The sequence below is a fragment of the Rhinolophus ferrumequinum genome, chromosome 3 (genome assembly GCF_004115265.2).
Source record: "Rhinolophus ferrumequinum isolate MPI-CBG mRhiFer1 chromosome 3, mRhiFer1_v1.p, whole genome shotgun sequence".
In the NCBI taxonomy this organism is placed as follows: Eukaryota; Metazoa; Chordata; class Mammalia; order Chiroptera; family Rhinolophidae; genus Rhinolophus; species Rhinolophus ferrumequinum.
This window is the reverse complement of record NC_046286.1, coordinates 11,297,997-11,318,173: the sequence shown is the minus strand read 5'-3', so window position 1 is coordinate 11,318,173 and position 20,177 is coordinate 11,297,997. Positions and strand designations below refer to the sequence as shown.

Sequence of the window (20,177 nt, the reverse complement as noted above, 5' to 3'; positions counted from 1 at the left end):
AGAGCAATAAGCATTGGCATTACAAGTAAGTGAAGGATGGTTCCCAATCTGTCATCCAAAGGTCCAGGGATTCCCCCCTCCTGCATTACGCTCAGGCTTCAAAGGCCCACTGGCTTCAGGCTGCCAGGGAAAGGGAGGGCTCAGGCAGCACCCACTCATTTGCCACCCTTACTGCTGCCCCTTCTCTCATCTCTTATTACCTGTATAAGAGCACTGAGCACTGAGGTCAGCAGTCTGAACCTTGGGTTCCTTATTTGTCATATGGGCTAATACCAATAAACCTTTCAGGTTGCTGTGGTATCAAATAAAACACACTGTGTGATGAAAGCGTTCAGAGAGGGGCAGTTACTGTAATTGTGGGGGCCCTGAAGCTCCTGCTACAACCCAACTTTGAGTTGGCTATGGTTTAAAAATTGATCCCAGCCCTTGGTTCAGCACTTGAGGAAAATGAAGCAGGACCCAAGGGTTAGAATGTCTCAATAGCTCCAGAATGGGTCCCCAAATCAGAGCTGGGTGACGAGTCACATAATACTGGGCTCCCTGAGCAGGCCAGTGGTATCTCACCCCAAGCAGATGGGGCCCCCTGAGTTCCAGAAAAAGCCTTATCCCTCTCCATCCCCTGCCTTCTTTGTACTTTGGGACTGTCCCTCCTGTGGGTCCAGTGGGCACCCTAAGCTTCCCTCCCTTCTCCCACTGCTGCCTGACATTTCCCCCAAATGACACTCTAGGAGCTACCTGCTCCAACTCTAGGGGCCGTCTAAGGCCTCTTCTTAGCCACAAAACTTCAGGGCCTGCGGAGCTTTAGTGCAAGTGGCAGGGTGAGGACATGCCTCTCTAAAAGGCACGTGCTGTTGATGCCAGGTTCTCTCCCAAATTTCAAATAACTTTATTTCCTAGTTATAAAACTAAAAGACATCTTGGTAGAAAATTCTGAAAAAAAAAAAATTAGTACCCATCATTCTACCACCCAGAGAGCTAGCCTTGTGGGCCCACCCCTTCCAGTCAGTCCACTTTCACTCTCTTTTGGCATACGAACATTTAAAAAGTGAAACTGGGGTCATAATCTGTACATGGTTTGAATTTTCCTATTTTTCCACTCATCACTTACTATCATAACCATTTCCACATGACATGAAATATTTTAAGCAACAGTTTTTAGTGGTCACATAGTTGCTCGAATGGGCTGCATGTTCCAGAATTTATTTAGCCAATCCCCTAGAGGTGGACATCCAAACGGTTACCTATTTTTTTACTACGACGCTGCAATAAACACCCTTATGCAAACAGAATATGCTACATTTCTATTTGCTTAGGATATGTGTTTGGAAGACAGAACTGCATCTTTTGAAGGCTCTTGATACATTTATTCCCTAATTGATGTCATAAAATTTGTACCAATTTTTCCCTGCCTTCAGCAATGTGCCCGGGTCCCACAAGACTCACAAACCCCTCAGCTTTTTAGCGATTTCCCTCCATTCTCATCTCCTTCTCCAGAAGATTCTCAGGTCTTGCATCAGGCATTCACAATCCAACACGACAGACCCTGTCAAACCTGGATGAGTTTATAAGGTACATAGGTGGGTGGTGCGCCTCTGCCCTGCAATTCATACTGAGTACTGGGATCTGGGCATGTAGAGATGAATAAAACACACCCCTTGATTTTTAGGGGGCTTACAATCTGCTGGAGAAGACAAGAGAGACACACCAGCAAACACAAGCATTAAAAAATAAAAAATGCCCATACCTAGGCTCCACCCTGGATCAATTAAATTGGAATCTCTGGGGAGTGGGAGCCAGGAGTGGATAATTTTAAAAGCTTTTCCAAGTATTCTAAACTTCAAGTACAGCCAGGGTTGAGAACCTCTGTCTTACATAACATACACAAACTTCATAAATGTTATCATGTTGAATAGACACTGGGGGGCTATGGGTGCCTAGAGGGGGTGGGGGTGCTCTGGGAAGGCTTCCTGTAGGAGGTGCCTTCTGAGCTGAGTCATAAGGAAGTGAAGCTCAGGCAAACAATTTGTGAATATATTTTCTTAATACTAATCATTCCACTCACAGAGTCATTGAAAGTCCTTTTCCATACCGTGTGCCCTCCTCTCTTTTCCAGACAACCTGGTGCTCACTCTGACAAATGAAGAAGGAACCACGTTTTGAAGATACCTAGTAATTTGACAAGGTCACCTGGCTGTTAAGAGGCTGAACCAAACTGAAACCTTGGCTCTTCTGACTCTCAAACCAGTGCTCTTCCCCCTCCACCCCATCCCAACCCACCTCAGAGATGGTAAAGCCCAGAAGGTAGTCACTCTGGAATTTCCCTGGAATCTGAACCTTCCTCACCACCACCACCACCACCCAGTTCACTTTTCACTGGCTCCAGCCTCAAAACGCTCTTCCCAGGCCCTAGCAAGGTGGCCTCCCTCAACACTCCTTCCTAGTACCATGACCAAAAGGAAAAATTAATCAAAAAAAAGGGAGAACCAAAGATCCCACTCCATCTCATTAAGAAAGTAAACATAAGAGCCATCTAAGTGTCTAATTAAGCTTCTAATTAGTCCCTGCTTGTTACTAATGCAAATTAGATTACTCCGCTTAACTACAGCATGTCCACAACACCCTTGTTAATTGCGGCCTTTTGAAATTAAATTACTCCCTAATTAGCATATCAAAGCCATTGATTCGGAGCTGGGAAAGATGAGGGCAAGAGAAGGCGAATGCCAAGTTTGGTTAATCAGAGATGGCTAATTAAATAGTGACGTCTTTCGTGGGGGGCCTGCTGGTCAAAGGATGGGGTTTAATCACCCATGGCCTGAGTGGCCATCTGGAGCCTGCTTCTGGTAGTGAGTGCCCTTGTCACCAGGGGGCTCCTGTGGGCACAGGAGGGGCTCCAGCCAGCCTGGGCCAGTGGTCTGGCCCTCCCTGGGGCCCTGGCTACTCAGCCCAGCCTGCACCCTGAGGGGTCCGGGCCCCTCCCTTTGTCTCTGAGATGATTTCTAGGTGCAGCATTCACGGGGATCCTGAACCAACTCAGGGGACTCCAAAACGCATCCACATTTGGGTATCACGCTTCAGCATCCTTCCACATTTTTCTCCCTGTTCCAAGATGAGTCGCAGATGGGTGACTTCTGCCCAGTTCTTCCCTAGTCCCAACCTGTGGTTCCCGTCTTAGAAGGAAGTCTCCCCCATTCCCAACAAAAAGTTTGGGGGCAGGCTGGAGGGGCTCACCTGGGTAGGGATGGGCTGGTTTCAGCCTGGAACATTCCCCTTGAGACACAAAATCCTATAATTCTCTCCATGGTAAAAAGAAGGAAAAACAATTATCCACCACCATCAGTTCTTAAGCAGCTGTGTAGGAATTAAATTTAGGGCAGCGCGTCCTTAAAGGTCTTCTCTGAGCTCTTGTAGAGACCCCACACAGGACAGGTGAAATCTCCAGGATGGAGCTGCTAACCGAAATGACCTCAGGGCTAGGCCAGTCACCTAGGAGGCCAAGTGAGAAGTGGGGGGGCACTCAATCCCAGTCTGTCCTTACCACACAGAAATGTAGGCTCAGTGTTGACAGTGTTTCGGTTTTACAAAAGAATCCAAGTGGGAATATTTATGTGAAATTCACTATTGTAATAAACTTTGTGTGGGTCAACAAAACTCAAAAGGGAGTAAGTCAATTTGTGACCTCAGCCCTTATGGCCAGCATTCCTGAGAGGCAGGTTCCAGTTAGCTGTGTGACCCTGGACAAGTAACATTCCCTCTCTGGGCTTGGGTCCCTCACCTGTCAAATGAGAATAATAAATATCACTACCAGAACAAGGAGGTATGTGAAACGGCACAGCATTGTTCCTCAGTTAGGGTCTGGTGACCACTTAGTTCGACTCTGTACCTGCCACAAACCCTCCCAGGTTGGGATGTCTTCTAGAACCTTCCTCCTCCATCTTCCATGCAGGAGGCAGAGTCTGGCCTTTCAGATGTCCTTTAAAATGCTGAGGGCTTGGTTCTAAAGATGCCTGACCTGGCTGCCGGGCAGCTACGTAAAAGATAGGTACCACACCCCTCTGCCCTCTGCCCGGATCAGCCCTGGCAGGGGCAACAGCTACTAAATGCTGCTTCTAAAAAAGATGGCACTTTCACAAAAATCCTAATGGACTGACCTTAGCCTGGTCTTGCAGTGTCCCACTTCCCCAGCGAGGGTGTGTGAGGGGGTGTGGGGGTGTGAGTGTGAGTGTGTGTGTGTGTGTGTGTGTGTGTGTGTGTGTAGGGCGAACTCTTTGGAGTCTGTCCCCAGCCCTCCCTCCTTCAGCCCCTCCCTGCTCTCCAAGTTTCTCACCAGCAGCTCCTGCAGCACGCAGGGTCAGGGTCAGGGCCAAATTCCCAAAGGGCGAGGTTTTGTTGATTTAAGGAGGGACCACACAGAACCCAGGGGAGAGGAAGGAAGCCCCCCACAGCTCGGAAAGGGTGAATCCCAGGCAGTGCCCAGCCCGTGGGTCTCCATCCAAACCAACTTGGCAAAGAGGCCCAGAGCAGTGGTTTTATATTAGAAAATAAGTGAAATTAAAAGCAAAGCAGAAAAAGAGAAATGGAGAGGGGGCCAGGCTGTCCTGGTATGAGGGGGACGGCAGAACGACGGTGCACTGGGGCCAAGCGGCAGTCTGCCTCGCTGAGCTCTCTCTACCAACGAGATTCAATTAATTGATAACAAGAGGCATCAAATTAATTTCTGGAGGATGAGATTCTGATGAAGGGAAATCTCATTGATGGTGATCGGGCAGGAGGGGTGGGGGAGCGCCCCTTTAATCAGGCTCCATGGCCTAATTGGGAAGGAGGAAACTTTCCTGGGCAGCAGGGTCCCCTGCCCCATGCCCCTTTCGTGATGGACCGCCAAGGCAGGGGGCTCTGGACGCGGTGGAACAAAAAGGTAGTGCTCTGAGACCTTTGGGTCTCTTCGACTGAAGCCCAACCCTCGGCTGCAAGAAGGGGAGGCCAGGGAGGGAACAGTTAGCAAAATCGAGGCCCAGAGAGAAGCCAGTCATGCCTAAGGTCGCAGAGGGAATGATAAAGTTGGTACTTCATCCATGATAAAGTGCTTTTACCGGTGCCCCTCACCGGTGAGTCTACGACCCAGACCCAGAAGTCATCCCCAAGCTCGAGGAGGGCAGAACGCGGTGTGAGAGACCCTCCTTGTGGCTAAAAGGCCGAGGCCACGCTGTCTGAGCCACCCCTCTTGCCGCCCCTCTCCCAGCGGTCCCTGGATCCCCGGCGCCCGGCAGCGGAGTCGGCCTGCGCCCCGGCATTTTCTCAGGGCTCGCGGGGGGCCGCAGACCCCCAGCACCGCAGCCTGGGGCTCATGTCTCCGAGATCTAGGAGCGTCCTGCCATTCGCACTGATGCGCTCTCGGAGGCGCTGGGAGACGCCGGCCAGGCTAGCAGCACAGCGCGAGTGCGCTCGGCTGGGGGAGGACGGCTAGCCCTAACTCTCCCGGAAATGCCCGAGTCTTACTAAAGGAGGGATTCCCCGGAGTGGACCGACTCTCCACCCTCAACACAGACGACCTTCGCAAGCCCTCCGACTCGCATCCAGAGATGTGGAAGCCTCGAGAAGCTAAGGAGAGTCTCGCCGCTCAGTGTTTTGCTCCCCAAGCGTTCCCAGCAGCCGCCACTCCCTCGGTCTCCTGGAAATCCCGACCTCCCGGCTCTCCCCAAAATTCTCCGCAGCCCCGCGGCGCCCTTTCTTTTTAGGGTGCGAATGCACATCTGTCCAAAGAACCCCTGAAGGAAAGGTAGTATACCGCTACCCTCTTTTGGACCAACTTCTTTCGGCCTGGGTCTCCTGGCAGTGTGGGCTCTGAGGCTGGGCAATGGAATCCGAGGGAGGCTGCCCGGTTGAGGAAATAAGAACAGAAGCCCCCCACCCGCCAATGTCCCTTTATACAGCGTGGCCCTCCTGCGGGCTCTCCAGGGGCCAGAGCAGGTATTCTGCCTTGGCTTGGGAATGTCAGGACCAGTGCCTCCCTCCAGCAGCCAGTACCAATCCAAAAGATTAGCACCGGGGCACTTGCTCCATTTCTGCTTTTCCAAGTAGCAAGACAGTCGCCCCTTAGGAAACCTCTACACCTGGGCCCTCTCACAGCTGCTTCACACCCTAAGCTCTACAATATTTGTGGAATGGACAGCAGGAGACGTCTAGGTCTCCATTCCCTGAGCAGAGCTGCCCTGAAGTCGCCATCACTTGTCTGTCCCTCCTTCACTGCGGTGGGAATTTTGGGTAACTTCTGCCCACTCACCCTGCCTGCCTACCTTGAACAAATGCCAGAGGGTCACACTCCACTTTGCTACTGTCTGAGGAAAATCCACAATCTCATTCCTCCGCCCCCCATTTGCATGGGAGCCCAGGTGCATTCAGAAACTCCAAGGGGAGAGAAAACACCATTCACCCCTGTCCTGCACGACCAATGGCCCCACTCACCCTCAGATCCCAGCTTGGGGGCTCCAGCTGGGCAGAGGATGGAGCCGCAGGAGATGGGCAGAGCCCCTGGGATTTGGGGCACAGGTCATATGGCTATGGCCAGGGCTGGGGAGAAGAAAGGTACAGGACTGCAGCGGAGCGAGGGGCGGCTCAGTCCTGGAATAGGGATCCAGGAGAGGAACGGCCCAGGCCTAGGTGGTCCCTGGAGGCACAAGAAGAAAGCTTCATCTCCATGGCTGAGTGCACTGTCCAAACGTGCAGCTTTCGTGCTGAGAGTCTTGATGTCTAGCAAGGTGTGTCCTGAGCCCAGGCTCCACGGGGCCCACCCAGGGCCATCTGACCTGACCACAGCATCAAGCAAGCTACACGGTTTGGAGTGAAAAAAGCTACAAGGTTCCTGCCGTGCTCCCAGCATGGTTGCACTGGCAAGAGGGAAGAAGGTGTGCATTTCCATGGAGAACCCGGGACGGCAATGCTGAGAGCAGCAACTTCAGGCTCAAGAAAGTTCCGTTTTTGCTCCTTAGAGATGATCCATCCAGGCGTACGACCCAAATTGATCTAAGACTTGTCTTCCACGAGGCTGTGTAAGGTAGGGTTTCAAAGAATAGACGTCTCCCGTTTTGGAGAGGTGGTGCTGCCAGTCATTTTTCCTTCTCTGTGTTCTGGGGAACTATTCCTCCCATGTTTTTATTTGTCTCCATGAGCACCTTAGGAAGCTGGGGAGAGAGGGCACAACTGGACATTCTAGGGTCCTGGGCAGAAGAATGGCCCAAACCTGAGCTTGTCAAGGAGGGAGGGGGAAGTTGGCAGGTCCTCCCATCCCTTCCTTTCTTCCTCCACACCCCCCCTCCAGGAGAGACTCAAGCCCTACTGGTTATACTGGGAGGTAGGAGGCCCACATTTCAGTCCCTGCTCTAACACTAACTAGCTGTGTAACCTCAAACAAGTTGCTTCTCTCTGTGCTCCATCTTCCCACCCCATAAAATGGAGGTTAATACTTGAACATTTCCAGTATTCGGTCCAACCTGTGGCCTGGCAGTGCTGGGACTCTAATAGTAAAAGCCACTCCTTGGTCAGCATGTGCCAGGCGCTGTGCTACGTACTTTACATCTGCTCTCCTATTCAACTCCCAGTCGGGCTCTAAATGGGTATTATTGACCTACTTTACACATAAGTAAACCGAGGTTCCAAGAGCTTAAGTTCCCCAGAGTCCCATCACTTCTGGCAAGTTCCAAAGCCTTTTTCATTCTGATCCGCATTCTGCCCTGGGGAGGCCCGAGTTCCTTCCCCTGGATTCCAGAGCTCTGGGACCCAGTCGGAGGAAGGCACTGCAGTCAGTGGAGCCTCAGAATCCTGTCACACATACCTTTCCTGCCTTGGTCTAAGCAGCTCGGAGAGTTGTAAGATCATTAAGGGAAGCTGTGCAGAGCTCCCTGGATGGAAGAAATGATTATTTTGCACATTTTGGGTTAGTAGAAAAGTAAAGACACTGTGCCTACTTGGGATGGGCGTGGAGGGGCCTGCATGTCAGGTGGAGACAGGAAAACCAAGGCAGTGGGGCAGCGATGGGTTAGGATGTAGAGAAGGAGGGTACAGCTTCACCAGGTATGGTTTCTTGGGGATATGACCCTTCCCTCCCCTTGCACCTCACACCTCTCCTCTAAAACAGACACGCTGCTCCCCATCCTCCCTTCCCTATGTGATTATCTGCCTCTTACCCTGACAGTGTGAGGTCCAGAGAGCAGACTCCAGCCTCCATTGCTTGGGCACTCCAGTGCCCAGCCTGGGACCTGCCCAGACAGAGTAGGGGCTCAACAAACATTTGGGGAATTACTGGATCAAAGGAAGCCCCCCCCCAGCTCCCCTGCTTTCCTCCCCTCTGAGGAAGAGGTGTGTTTGGAGTAGGGGCCCAGCAGGATATGCACATTCCTGGCAAGAAGGGACCTACCTGCCAGCAGCCAGAAAGGAAGTTTCTGGCCAAAGGAGTAGGAAAGGGGGTGGGGTGGGGTGTCTAGGTGTTAGAAGGGCACCTACACAGAAAAAAAACAGGGGCAGATCCTTTTGCAAGTTAGGTCCAAACTGCCCTGCCCCCAGCATTTCCCAGCATTGCTGTCAGGCCTTTCTCTCCCCAGGGCTCAGGGGTTCCCCAACTCCATAATTCCTGGGAAACCTGCCCAGGACTGGGAGAAGTATAGAAAACCCCACCCAGGGGCCCAGCACTTAGTGCCAGGAGAGAAAGTTCCTGTGGTCTCCCCCAACTTAGTGCCAAGGCAAGTCATAGGGTCCAGGAGGAGAGATTCAGATCTTGGTGGGGTCTTGGGTGTGTGTGTGGGGGGCAGCAACACCCACAGTGCCACTTCCTTCCCATGCCACCTTGACCCCCTGACAAGAGTGGGAGTGACACCAGATGGGACACCAAGGCACAGCCCTGCTTTTGAGAGGCTCAGATCTGGGGGTGTTGGACAAACAAGCTGTCCAGGTGCTCACAGCAGTCCCCAGCCCTCCCTCCAGTCAGCCAGGTGACAGAGAGCTCCAGAACCCCAGCAAGATAGTTTCTCCAGTTAAAAAAAAGAAGTCTGCAGACTTCCCCTTCCCGGCAGAGGTCCAGGTTGGGCAGGGGTCCTCTGGGTCTGAGGCAGGGGCTGTCTGAGGCAAGTGGATCCCCTTCCCCCAGCTGGGGCCTGCCAGCTTGGCCTTTCTGCCTCCAGCCTCCGGTCCCTGTACCCATCCACTGGCTCACCAGGAGCATCAGGGGCTTGAAATGCCCAGCATGTACAGGGTTCAGTCCCCATTCTCCAAGGAAAGTGAGTTTCTGGGTTCAAATTCTCCGTGTTGTGGTCTCGGTTACCCACTGTGTTCCGCGGTGGGAATGGTTAGACTATCCCTTGGCTACAAGCTATATAGCCGACCCTGTCTTGCTCCTTCATTCTGTGTGGGAGGAGGGGGCACCCCGCCCAGCCTCAGTCTCCAACCCTAGCTGCCCCTCAAGCCGCGCTCCTGTGGCCCTCAATCCCATACCCAACACAGTTCACTCTAGGACAATCCAGGCGTGTCCTTTAAAACGGGGGATGAAGATGCTGAAGTTCAAGTAAAAACCCGCATTGGCCAAAATGCTCCTGGGCTTTCCTTAGGAACCGCGGGGTGGGGAGGACAGCTTCAGACTCAGGTTTGCTCCTCCCGTGGGGGCCCCCCCACCTCCAACCCCTGCTCCAGGATCCGCCGTCATCCTGCAGGGAGACCCGGCGCTGGGGTGCGATACACGCGGTGATCTCTACATACTCCTTAAACCCCAGGCGCCCAGCTAAGGAAGGAAATCGACCAGGCAGGGGTGGCAAAAGACGGGGGACGGGGGAGGAAGGTTTACTGCAAGGGGACGAACCGGGTGCTCAACGGACTCAGGGTATCGCGATCCCATATCCTCTTTCCCCCAAACTAGAGAATTCGGGTGGGACGCAGGTGTGTGTTCATGAGGTCGCCCCAGCTGGAGAGAAGGAATCCGCAGCCGTTAGGGCCTCCGCCTCAGAATCCGCGTCCCGCGAAATCACACGGCTCTTTGACTGGGAGGCCGGGACCCCAGGTCGCTGAGGGCGCCCCGCCTTCTAGCACCACAGGCTCTACCCCGGCTCAGCCCAAGTTAGTTTGTTTGGCTTTGATGGGGGAGCGCGAGGCTGGAGCGCCGCGGGGGTGACCGTGGGTCAGAGAGGTGTCTGTGGAGGGGCTGTCCGGAGGAAACACGGGAGTCGTCCATCTGGGAGGGGAGGTCCCGCTTGGTCACTCTAGGACACTCTTCCCAGGTGGCCTCCAAACCCTGCTGCTGTCCTCCCTTTCCCCTCTACACAGTGAGGCGGGGGGCTTTCCCCAAGTGGGATGAATAAAGGTGTCCGCCAGGTCAATCCCCCACTCCAGCACCTGGGCACAAAATCACAGGGGCCCATTCCAGACTCTCTCAAGTCCCCAAGAAGTTTTCCGCTCTATCTCCGAGTTGACCGGGGACGAGGGAAAGGGGTTGACTAGACCCGGAACCTCCGAGGTGCAACCACAGCAAAACGAGTCCCTCTCCTCATTCGAGGAGACGCGGCTGGTGGGACCGCGGCCCCCCCCCATCTGCCTCGGTGCGTCTCGGGGAGTCCTGGACAAAACGGGGTTGGGGAAACTCACTTCCCTCCCCAGCTCAGGAAAGTCTGGGCCGGGAAGTAGTCTTTGTCTGATTCGGGGAGGGCGGGGGTGTCGCGCCCCTTTACACCCCATTCCCAGCGGTCAGGCCGGGAGGGGGCGGGGCTCGGATTCTTGGGGAAGGGCGGGCCTCGGTAGCCTTTCCATTTCCCCCCCCCGCGGCCAACCTCCGGCGGCCCCCCCACCGCCGCCGCGCCGGGGCCCCCACCTGTTCCCAACGCAACTCGGGGCTGCGAGGGCCCAGGGCCGGGTGTCGCGGCTGCGCGGGGTCAGGGCGCCGCAGCCGGCCCTAGCTGGAACAAAGTGCGCCGGCCTGGGCCCGGCTCCTCCCGGCGCGGCTCCCGCGGGCAGTTTGCAAACACAAAGTGAGCCAGTGAGCGGGCGAGAGAGTGCGCGAGCTCGGGAGTTGGTCTGGTCGCGGGCCCAGCCCCCACCCGCGTCCCCGGGCTCGGCCCGCCACCTACCTGTCCGGCCCGGCCGCTCCGTGCGGGCTCCGGCCCGTCAGCCCGCGCGGGGCATGGGGCTCGCTCGGGTCGCGCAGCCCGGGCCCGCCGCCGCCCGCTGGGGCTGCCCCTCCGCGCCGCCCAGCGCCGCGCAGCTCCGGGGCGTCCTCCCTCCGCGCCGCGCCGGCCGCCGCGCGCCCTAGCCCCGCCGGGGCATCGCACTTTGTGGGCAGCTCGGCTAGCTCCGGCTGTGCTCCTCCTTCCCGGTCCTCCCGCGACGCTGGTTCGCTCGCTCCGGCTCCGGGGCTCCGGGACCCCGGCGTCCCCGCCCCCGGCCCAGCCCTGGTTCCGGCCGGGGCTCCTCCCCGCCGCGCCGCCGCCGCCTGCGCCGCGCCCTCCTCGCAGGCTGGGGGGCTCCGTACGCGGGCCGCACAGTCCGGTCCGCAGGGGCGGCCGGCTCGGGACTCCGAGGGGCTGCGACTGAGCCCGGGCTGCGAGTGGCTGCGAGCCGGCGGCGCGCAGGCGGGGCGGGCGGAGGCGGGGAGGCGGGTGCAGGGGGAAGGAGGGAGCGCGCGGAGCCCGGGCGGAGGGAGGGAGCGATCGAGCGGGCGGCGGAGGGAGGGAGGGGAGACCAACTTCTAGCGCTACCATAATTCGCCTAAAGCAGGTGCAGCAACTTTCACCAGGCAAGGCATTCGGCTAGGAGCTAGAGAAGACCACGTGGACCAAACTTTAGGGAAAGAGAAATGGGAACACGGGGAAAAGACGTGGGGGCTGAGTACCTGAAAAAGGGGGGAGGTGGAGAGATCAGATCCCAGCAATTCACCTTGGCCTCGCGAATCCTATGGCGCGCTGTGCAAACCCCAGACCTCTAGAGTCTGGAGGTACGGCCAAGCCCTGCTCCCACACGGTTCACTGGTTCCCGGCGGGCCGCGCTCGGCGTGGGGAGTGGCTGGTGTCGGGCCCGGGCCCTTCCTTGCATCGCTCCTGCTCCCCACTGCGTGGGGGTTGGGGGTGGGTTTTTGAACTGGGGTAGGGGAGGTAGGGAGGCTCCTTCTGGGCTTTGTGCGTACACGGTCACCCCCGGAGCGCGCTGCCTCCCTCTCCGGAAGGGGAATTTCCCATAAAGTGCTCTGTGAACCCGTGAAGAAGGGGCCCAAAGCCAGACCCACGCGGCCTAGCGAAGTGCAAAGTAGAGGCAATTATCCGGACAAATTAGACTGTAAACAAAACGCAACGTCTTTTGCCTGGGAGAACTGAAGGGATTGTGTTGGTGGCAGGGCTGTGTGTTTGGGTTGGGAGGGGGAAGTCCGGATGAGGAAGATCCCGGAGGGGTGGGGGTGCTCTGCTGGTAGCAGATGTCCCGCTCAGAGAGCCGTGGCAATCTGAGTAAGTCCTCCCTTCCCCCCCCATCCCCCTCCCCATCTGGCCCTGGGTGTTGAGTTGGGGAGAGGTGAGGGATGCCCAAAGAATGCCCTTGACCATGGGAGGACCCTACTGTGGGGGTGGGGGCAGAAAGACAATGACTCTTGAGGCTCTCCGGGCCCAAATCACCTGAAGCAGGTGAAGAGGGGCAGCCACTTGCTGCTCCTGTGGAATGTGAGCTGGGAGTGCTTCAGGGATTGGTGCTCAGCGAGTGTCAGTGCTGTGGCCTGGTGAGAGAGGATTTCTTTCCAATGGGCCTTTCCAATGGGACTTGGAAGAAAAGGCCTTTCCAATGGGGCTTGGAAGAAAAGGGTCTCAATTGAGGAGGCTCCCTCTTGGGTTGTTCGCCATCACTTATTCCACTTCTTTTCTGTGGGTACAAATAGCCAGAAGTAGTTGTAATGTTAGTGATACCTGTCCAGGTCCAGATTTTATGTATTTGCCCTCCTGGGTGGGCGTCACAGGCATACTTGGGTCTGGCTGGAGCCTTTCAGGTATTTAGGTGTTAGGGGGGGGTAGGACTCTTAAGTTCCATTTATCTGGATACCATTCTTGGAAAGTGACCTTTCCAGTGTAGCAATAGCAGTAGCAATAAAGAATTAAATAATAGCAGCTAACGTTGGAGTCATAGCACATGCCAGGCATAGGACTCATTTCATCTGCACAGTAACCCTATAAGGTAGATAGTACTATTATCTCCATTTTATGGAGGCGGAAACTGAGGCACAGAAAAATGAAGACACTTTTTTAGACTTACACGGCTGGCTGGTAAGTGATGAAGCAGGACTGCAACCAGAGACACTTCAGTGAGGACGGGGAAGCGCTTGTGGAGATCTTTAGCCTGCTTGTGCGTTCCCGAAGAGGGAGTACAGTTTGGGGGGAAGGAAGCCCTTGGTCTCGTGGTCTGATTTATTTTCTGTGGAGAGCCAGCTCCGGTAGGAGTGAGGATGTGTGGACAGGCTAGGCCCAGGCCTGTAGTTGGCAGGTCCTTGTGTAAGCCCACCTGGGCCATGTTCTCCTTCCTCTCCTTCTTGCAGAGGCTTGGGGTGGGGTGAGAACTAGGGGCTTTTGATAAAAAACATGGGATTCTGTGGTGGTGGAATAAGGTGACTTCCAACGGGCTTCTCCAGCTCTTTTATGGCTGGCTGTCATAGCCACTGAGTCCTTTTCTAACGCCTGCCTGCAGTAACCCACTGAATCTCACACGTGGGCCTACTTGCCCAAAGGAATTTCCTGGGAAACGCTTTGGCTCTCATTTCTCTCATTACTCCTCATCTCTAGGCTAGCTCACTTCCCAGCACCCTGTGAGTCACCATGGCTGGGGGTGGGGAACCCAAGGGAGGCAAAAGACCCTATCTTGTCTTCACCTCAAGGGTGAAGAAAACAAGGCCTCACCAAAGAAAGTTATAGAATAAACATCCTGAAATCAAAGCAGCTCGTCCAAAGGCCTTCCTTCTGAGGCAGGAGCTCTGTGAGCAGGTTCAAAAGAATAGCCCTTGGCTCCTGAGGCAGAGTGACAGGGAATTAGCAGGAGGGTCCCCTTTCTGTCCTTGTTCCTTCAAAGGGTCCAGGGTCGTGGGCTTTGGCTGTGGCAGGAACCAGAGCCATGGCCTGGCCCTACTAGAAGGCCATGGTTAAGAGCACAGAGGCTGGAGTGAAGCAGCCTAGGGTTGAACTTCGGCCTCTGTCACTTACCAGCTGTGTGAACTGGGCAAGTTACATGATGTCTGAGTCTCAGTTTCCTCATCCACAAAACTGGGAAGATGCATCCTAGGGTGGTTGGGAGGATAGCATGAAAAAGCATTGGCGAAGTCTTGCTCCATGACCTGGTCATCGAGTACTTTCTATAAATGTTCATTTTCTCTTTTGTGAGCTCCAGTTTCCTCACTTGAGAAAATGAGGACTATCGACCTCACAAAACTTCGAATCATGCATAAACTGCAGTTAATACTTTTATTAAATGCCTCCTGTGTTCCAGTCACTTGATTCATGTGCTATTCAGCATGGTAGCTTTTCTCATTTTGTAGGTGGGGAACTCAAGACTCAGAGAAGGTAAGCAACTCGCCCCATGTCACACAGCAAGGAGGTGGTGCAGCAAGGACTTGCTCCCAGGTCTTCTTGCTCAGAAGCAGATGCTCTTTCCCAAGGTTAGCTGCCTCCCTGCTGTGGAAAGGAAGCAGGCTAATGGGTGAGCTTGTTCTGAGTGCCAGGCCTCGTATTTGGGGCTGTGTATGTTCAGAAACATTAATCTTCGTATTCCTACAGTCCCAACACATCTATGCCCAAATATTTTGTTTCCATTCATCTGACTGCTTGCATCTTACTTTTTTCCCCTCAAAACCTTTTTTTCAGTTATTAAAGAAAAAACTTTATCAGCATAATATAGCAGCCCCTCTCCTAAGTATATACCAACAAAAGAACATACACGTATGTAATCACCAAAAGACATAACACTTATGTATTCAAGTACATGGTATTCAAATATATGAGCTAGGATTTGGCAATGAAAATGAACAAACCATTGCCACACATAGCAACATGGTGAAATCTCACAACCAGAGTGTTGAGCACAAAAGCCAGACACCAGAGAACACACACAGTATGATTTCACAGTATGATTCCATTTATCTGAAATTCAAAAATTGGTCAAACTAATTGATGGTGTTAGAACTCAGAAGAGTGGCTACTCTAGGTGGGGGAGAGACTGGGAAGGGCACGAGGGGCTTCCTGGGGGTCTGGAAATGCTAGTGTTTTTGGAATTTGGTCACATGGGTGTTTCACTTTGTAAGAACTAATTGGGCTGTATGTGCATTTATGATTTGTGCACCTTTATGCTTAAAAACTAGAAAGCTTAAAAATGGATGCTGGTCAAAAAAAAAAAAATGGATGCTGGTCTTGTGGAGGTCTTTCCATACCCCTCCCTCTCATTCTCCATCTCTCCGTTCCAGATGTAGGCAGTTTCTTGAAGTTGGTAGGTAGCCTTCCCACCTAAGTTTTATATTCTTAATCATTTAGCATTGCTTGGGCATCTTGAAATTTTAAATGAAAGGTATCCTTTTGCTCCTTGCTTTTACTTTTTGTTGGTGGTGGTTTTTTTTACTCAACTTCATGTTGCTGAGATTAATTCAGGTTTGCTACATGTATCTCTAGTTCATTAACTGAAAAGGCTTCTGAGCTTGCCACTGTATCAGTGTCCAGGTTTCTTTACCCAATCTCCCCTTGACGGACAGTTGGGTCGTTTCTCATGTTTGGCCATTGTGGTGACACTGCAGTGGGTTGTGGGGTGAGGTTGGGGGCGCTACCAGGGCTTTCTGTTTCACTCTCCTCTAGTGCCTCTGCTAAGTCGAATTGTCCCCCCTCCCCCCTGTGGCTCCCCCACTCTAGAATCTTCTCCCCTCCCCATATCTTCCAGCTGTTCCTCCCCACCCTGCTTCCCAATCTTTCTGACTCAGAAAGACCCAGGTCTGTACTAGGTGGAGGTGGGGGAGGGGTAGAAAAGGGCAGCTTTTTCAAACCTTGCCACAAATGCCCCTGTTCCCCAAGATAAATGACGATTTAAACAAAGAAATATTTCATTAAAGGTTGATATCTTAATGAACTGTGCCAGGAACCTTCAAGGCACTCTTCAGACTCCCCCTTTTCAAGGGGGGCTCCTACTCCTGGGGGGAGGCTTATCAGCTTACCATATTGCCCTGAGTAGAGGACCATGCAGTGTGGAGAACTGTCCCAAGGGGCTGTGGAGGGGAGGGCACCAAGACTGAGAGAGGGGCTGGATTGCCCTTCTTGGTACCGGGCCAGCTGGCTGCCCCCCAGCCCTGAGAGATGTTTGCAGGCCCCCCCTGCAGTCACTTTTAGGGACTCAGAGACTCAGGCCTTGTCGTCAGGGCTGTGGGCACAGGACTCCAGGACGATTGGTGGGAAACCAGTCATTAAGGATCAGGTAATGAACAAACACCTGACAAGCAGTGGACAATTTTCTATCAATTAGAACACGGTGTCTTTGGGTCAAATGAGATCCCCTCCACAGAGGGATTTCCATGCAGGGGGAGAGCAGGACACGCACAGGGATAAAGGAGAGCAGACCCAGCACCCTTCCCCTCTCCCATGCAGTGCACTGGCCATTCACTGAGGGGGTGCGCCTGGGGCAAGGCCAGGAAAGGCCAAGGAGAGGTGTGTGTGGGGGGGGAAGAACCCTTTCTCCCTCCATGTAGTTCTTTATCCTTCAAGAGCTACTCCCTGTATTCCTCCCTTGCAAAGAGGCTTGGATTTAAATCCCAAACCTGTCACTTTCAAACCTGAAATCCTAAATCAAGAGGCTTAACCTCAGTTTCTTCAACTGCAGGATGGGGAGAAAGCTGCAGGTCTGGCAGAGAGGTGGTGAGGAAAGGTGTAACTGGCAGCAACAAGGCGTTGGATAGACTGAAACTACGGTCCTTGTTTCTTGATTTTCCCAGCCCCCTCCCCGCTTTCCCCTTGCTCTTTAGCACACCTGTTGAGGCTGTAATGTGTGGTTGGCTAGCTTTTATTTAATAAGCACCTAGTAACTTTAAATATATCGTATTGTTTGTTAACTGCTTAACCATTTATGCCTCATCTCTCCATCTAGATAATAAACTGTGGTCAGGAGCCTGCAATTTTAGTCATTTTGGGATTTGCTAGGGTACCCAGCGTCATGTGTTTTGCATAGTAAGTGCACAGTAAATGCATGTTGATTTGATTTTATTATGATTTGATCGTTTGGAGCAAAGTTAAAACAAAAAATAGCCTGACACCTCAGGGCAAGTTGGTGCCCTGTGGGTATCAGTTGGGGGTCGTAGAACTAAGGCCATCACTGTCCCTTTCAGTGGTTGGAGGGCAAGGCGGAGGATTTGGACAGACAACAGAACAAGGTAGCACCTCCTCTCAGAGGTCTGTGCTCCCATTCTTCGCATCACTCCTCCCTGCTGCTTTTCTGCGTGTCCCCTGGGGATGCCTTCAGAACTCTGTGCTTAGCAAGGGAATATTCCTTCCCCATGGAACCTTGAGGGCCTGGGGTTTGGGGTCTCAGCCACTGGCACTGGCGGGTGAGGTACAATGTGAAAAAGGAAAGTCAAAGCCAAGGTAGCCTCCCACTGGAAATAGCCACCACCTACTTGTTAAGCATCTCCTGCATACCAGACACTTTTTATATGCATCTCTGCTCCCATGGGGGTACTCACATTTTGTTTGTTTGTTTTAAGCGAGGGCAGTGGCCTGAATGGCAGAGTCAATGGATGTAGGGTGGACATAAGGGGAGATGAGACTCTTTGTAAGTCCCTCATCGTGTGCAGCATCTGGCTGGGTCCAGGAGTGGGCCTCACACATTTTCCGGGGGCTTCCACACACAAGTGTGTCCACGTCACATTCCACGCCTGGCCTGGATTTCGGGGCCCACCTCCTTCCCGGTTTTCCTGCACCCCTTCTTCTTTCTGTCCTCCACTCCCCTCTGCACTTGACAGCTCCAGGCCCAGAGATCGCCCTCATGTTTGTTAGGCAGCAGGACATCCCTGAGCCAGGCCTCCGAGGCTGGATCTTGATTAGAGCAGAAATATCATGCATCAGGCACTGTGTTAACCACTCGTCATGCATGACCTCATTTCACCTCCCAACAGCCCTCTGAGGTGATCACCAGATGCTTTTGGTGCCCTGTCCGTATGCCCTCACCCTGACCACTCATACCCCGGAGGCTTCTCATCGCCAGCGCCTGCCTGGCCCTCCCTGAGGGCAGCCTCTGGGCTCCAGTGCCCACTTTGCCACTGTGTGGGAGGCCAGAAGTACCAGGGAATTAACATCTTTTGGGCAGGCCCGCCACCCATGATGGATGTGAGTCGGCCTAGGAATACCCCCACTCCTTCACCCCTCTGAGGGGTGACTGTGATGTGCGTGTTCTCTGTGCACCCCCAGGGTCTCCCGGCAGGGCTGAGCCCACCCTAGTAGCGGGCTGGATCATACACTTTATTGCCTCCCTTCCCTGCCTTATCTTACTCCCCCACTTCTCTCCTGGGTTTTCTTAAATCAACCATATGGACTAAGCAGTTGTCTCAGGGCTGCCTCAGGGGGAATCCAGCCTAAGTCAGGTGGGTACTGCTATTATCCTCATTTTACAAATGACAAGACCAAAGCTCCCAGAAGCTGAAACTCACACACAATCCCACAGTTACATAAGCGAAAAGCCAGTGTTCATAGCTGACACTCCACTCTACTGTATCTACACATCGCTCTACCATATGGCTTCTTGAGGACCCTTCCCCCTGCCTCCCGAAGTCTGGTTCAAGTCCATTCCTCTTGCTCTTGCCTTGAGAGGTTAGAGGTGAGGAGCAGGGTGGGTCAGGCACAACTGACTGGAAGAGGGAAGTGTTTCCAGGCCACCCAGCCCTCCCTGCCTCCCTGTGAGTCACTGGCGGGCAGTCAGAGCCAGTCCCTGGGTCGCAGGCTGAAAGAGAAGTGATGAACACTTACAGGGCTGGACATAGAACAAATGGAAAAAAGTGAAAGTCACTTGGAGTGCTGGAAAAGGAGAGGACTAAGCCAGAGGTACAAGGAGAGGGCAGGCTGGGAGCTGAGGAATCCTTCTAAGCCTTTGTGTTATTCAAGGGACCGTGACAGGACTTCCCTGGACACAAAAGCCCCTATAAAAGCAGGAGGAACGAAGGTGAGAGATAGGAACGCATTTCTTAATAGTGAGGTTTGCTCAGCCTGACAACATAGGAAGTCCCCTGCTAAGAGCCTCAAGGCCAGGGGAGAAATTGGCCTGCCTCTTTTATGAGTAGAAGTGGTCACCGTGCGTGGGGTAGGGAATGACCTGATCCCCTCAAAGGCGAAAGTTACGGAGAGAACATCTTGAAATTTTCTACTTGTTTGATTTTCATGACACCTTTGTCTTAGTGTAGGTTCTCCCAGAAGCAGACTCTGAGGAAAGGATTCCAGCGCGCAAGTCGTTTATTTGGGAAGCTGTCCCAGGAAATACCAGTAGGGGAGTGGGAAAGTGAGAAGGAAGGGCAGGAAGCCAACCCAGGGAGTGTCATCATGCAAGTTATGCTACCACGTGAGCAAGAGGGGCCCAGAGCTGCTGGGAAACTCCGGAAGATGTATGGGACAAGCCTCCAGTCGTCCATACCACGGGACAAGGAAGCTGGGGTATTTATCCACCAACTCCCTCTTGGTCATTGGTTGAGGGCTGCTTCTAGGCACATTAACTCTCCAGTACTTCCGACTTGCCCTGAGCTGGCGCCAAGAGTGTTTCCACCGCCAGGAAAAACCCTCAGGCAAAGAGCAGGTGTTGGCAGTAAGAAGCTTCTCCGTCTAGAGGTAAGTGCGAGAGACACGGGCTGGGCGCCAGCACCTGCCACACTCTGCCCTTCTCTTCCCCTTCTTGACTTTTCCTTTCTATGTGCCTTTGTAGGTTCATGGCAACTCCCACTGTTCTCTCTTAAATGCTTGGTGTTCTCAAGGCTTCTGCCTTGAGCCATGGCCCCCACAAACTACATGTCCTCTTGGACAATCCCATCTACTCTCATGGTTTTAACCACCATGTGTGAGTTGGCGATCCCAAGTACTGTCCCTCACGTGGACTTGCTCCCACCCCCATATGTGTGAACCTCCAGGGATGGCATACTCAGCATATCCCAGACCCAAATCATACCGGCATCCAAAAACATG

The 20,177-nt window shown here is 53.6% G+C and overlaps 1 protein-coding gene across 2 annotated transcripts in view; it reads right to left on the bottom strand.

Moving 5' to 3' along the window:
• FOXP4 (forkhead box P4) overlaps nt 1-11,199 on the bottom strand; it is a 49,783-nt gene extending 38,584 nt beyond the window's left edge. For both annotated transcript variants that reach the window (XM_033100984.1, XM_033100970.1), the window contains exon 1: nt 11,097-11,199. The gene's annotated coding sequence lies outside the window, so the exon portion shown is untranslated. The remainder of the gene's footprint in view (nt 1-11,096) is intronic.
• Between the last annotated feature and the right edge of the window lie 8,978 nt (nt 11,200-20,177).